Here is a 3,179-nt window from a genome sequence, read left to right on the forward strand (position 1 = left end):
TTATGATCTAAGTCTTTTTGAATTAATATAACTTTGACACATCTTAAAGATTCCTTACAAACATCCCAGAAACATTCCTGTGCTGTTGCCTTGCCCTCATTTCACACAGGTGCTTATCTTTACTAAATGTAGACCACTGCATTTTTCTTCACTGGATTACATTTTTAAAACTATTTGTTCTTCTGCTTTATCAAAATCATGTTCATTCTGTTGTCAAATTTCCTTAAAGCTTTTGTCATCTGCAGGATTAGTAAGCATGCTCTTTTCCATCATCCAGATTATTTGTGAAAGTGTTCAAGTCACCCAAGACAGATCATCATGGAAAATATCCTTTCAATTTAACAGTGAACCACTGATGTTGCTTTCTGAGAACAGAATTTCTTCTGTAGTCTAGGTCGTGTTTCCTCCTTTTTTTTAATGATTATGTCTGCAAAGAAAGCCTTCCTGAAGGCAAAATATGTATCATCACCCCTATTTTAAAAAGAAGCACCAGATGATCATGGATACTCATGCAAGTTTTGTCCAGTCCTACTATACGATCCTGTTAAAGCAGGGACAAACTTGATGGACAGGCCAAGGAGGAAGAAATGGACACAGGGGAATTTCCTTTCCATCTTTATTTTCCTCTGAGCTCTCTGGGATCTGGATGACCCGAGCGTAGACAGGTTCCTTCGGTGTGGTCCTGCGCTGCCTCCTGGCCAGGCTGCCTGCACACACCCCCTGCACGGACGTGCTGGCTGGACATGCTCTCGCTTCGCCCTGCCAGCCCTGACCTCCCGAACACGGGCTGGCCCTCGGGACCACAGCACCACAGCACCAGCTTTAATTGCTTTCAACCAGGGCTTGAGGTGCAGCCAGAAAACGAACCAGCTCTGAAAGCTACTGTCTCAGCAGGGCTGTGTTGACAGGAGGCTTAATGAGGGGAATGCAGATGGGTAGATGGGTGCTGGAGAGCTGGTTTGTGCCCTTTTAGCGCCTGCCATGGTAAGAGGGGCTTCTGCCCTGCCAGACTGCAGCCTGAGGGAGACAGGGAGGGCTGAGGAAGAGATCCTGAGTGGAATGCAGCTGGGTGATCTGCCCTGGCCCCTCTCTGGGGTTGTGCCAGCCTGTAAGGGCAGCTGTTGTTGGGGAAGGCTTGGGCAATGGGAGCAAGCAGCCTGGTGCTGTGGAGATGTTCTCCCAAATTAGATTCTTTCCCCCGGTGAGCAAGAGGCCAATCCACACAGAGATTTGAGATACTTGATTTATTTGCAGTTCTGCACAGAAAGAGGAGCTGGGTGGCAGATCCCCAAAGCCAGCACAACTACCGAAACTTTTCACTATTTATACACTTTAGCAAACAAAAGCCTCAATGTTCATTGGCTACAACTTACCTAGTTCTCTTATTAATTAGTATTATATCTTCCATTGATTCATTAATCTCTTGCTTCCCATGCTAATTGGTCCATATGCTCAGTCTTTCTCTTCTTTTGGCTTGGGGCATTTTTTGGGTGAGTGGCCATGAGTTGGTGGTTGTGATGTGTCCCTGCAAGAACTACCTTTTAGGCAGCTGGAGCTGATTCAGCCCAGTTCTGTGGTGGCTTTTTTATTTTCATCCTTATCTTAGGGGTTCTGCCAGATGTCCTTGTGGCCTGTAAATTCTGCATTTTTTGTGTGCACTATCAAGGATACATCCTTCTTCCCAAGCTTTGGTAACCTCTGCCTGGGTCGGAGATCATTGAAACATGTGAAGCCCTAAACCTTAACAGGGCAATTCTGCCCACAAGTAATTTGTCTTTCTAACACTTGGGCATCACCCAGAGCTTGCCTGCTAGCTGCTGTCTCACAGAGATTATATCTCCCTTCTTGTTGATTGGGCTTGAAAGTATACAAAGCTCAAACAACAAAGAACATTCTTGAGAAAGCTTTTACATATTCCACGCTTTGCAACAGAGCGGCCATGTTTGGGCTCCCATCGCTGTGGGGACAGAGCGAGTGCCGGTCCTGAGGCACAGCCGTGGCTGCCACCCCTCAATGTCACGGCATGGGGAGCTTGCGTTTGAGCAGGCTGGCTTCTGCCGGAGTCCGTGGGCTCAGGAGGAGAGATGGCAGTGCTGGCCAGCCTGGAGCTGGGCGAGGAGTGGCCTCATGGGGGCCAGGCTATCCCAGGTGTGGGAGCTGGGCACTGCCTGCCTGCAAAATGGCTGCACCAGGACTTTGTGCTGCTGGGCATGCAATAAATATTCTTTAAAAAAGACGCATGCACTGGACATACTGTAACTTTAAGCACAAGATCTTGTGGAAGGAAAATACAGCTTTTGCGTGAACACACACTGACTCATGCTAAATTTTGCGGGTCCGGAAAATTCCTGTCCTGAGGCGTTTGCAGCCTGAGCTGTCCTGAGGAGATAGCACTGACCCGCCCTCAGCTGGGGTGAACTGTGGGTTTTCCCAGAGCATTTCCAAACCACGTTCCCTGTCGGATAAGCAACCTTGAAGATCTATAATGTCAGAGGAAGGGGAAATCCTGTGAACTGAGCCCCACCTATATGCAGAACAGAAAATGCGTCTGTGTGTCCTTGGGTTTCGCCTGTGCTACGCGGCATCCTACATAAATTAGTGATGAATCATAACACAGTGACAAACTCCAGTCCCCGCCACTACCTCTCTTCCCTTCCTTATCTTCTGGCTGCTGCCTTGCTTTGTGCTAAGCAGGTCACCAGACCATAATAGTTCAGTAATTCTTGCATAGATGACTTGAAAGTATGGGCTGGGGAAGGAAAAAAAACCCCAGTGCTAAGTATTAAAAACATGTCATAACTCTGGTGCTGTAATAAGGAGATATTTCATACCGTAAATGTTAGTCACTGCTAATGGGACGCATCATATATAAATAACAGTCCCATCTGGTTAAATATTTTCCACTGGAAGGTAATTCCCAACTACACACTTTTTCCTGAAGCAGACGCTGTCTCCTGCTTTGGCCTGATGCTTAGCCATGCAGGCATGCAGTGCAGTGATATTAGGTAGTGAGGCATGTTAAGCCTTTAGTACCACAGTCTTATCTTAATTGAAATTCATAACACTCTGACACTTTCATGGGAAGGGGAGGAGAAGACAGAGCTGTGACTTAAAACACCTGTGTATGTGAGGCATATAGAGAAAGTTGATTTCTTATAGTTTCATCCTGTGGGGTATGA

This window comes from Corvus hawaiiensis, chromosome 7, assembly GCF_020740725.1.
Source record: "Corvus hawaiiensis isolate bCorHaw1 chromosome 7, bCorHaw1.pri.cur, whole genome shotgun sequence".
Taxonomy (NCBI): domain Eukaryota; kingdom Metazoa; phylum Chordata; class Aves; order Passeriformes; family Corvidae; genus Corvus; species Corvus hawaiiensis.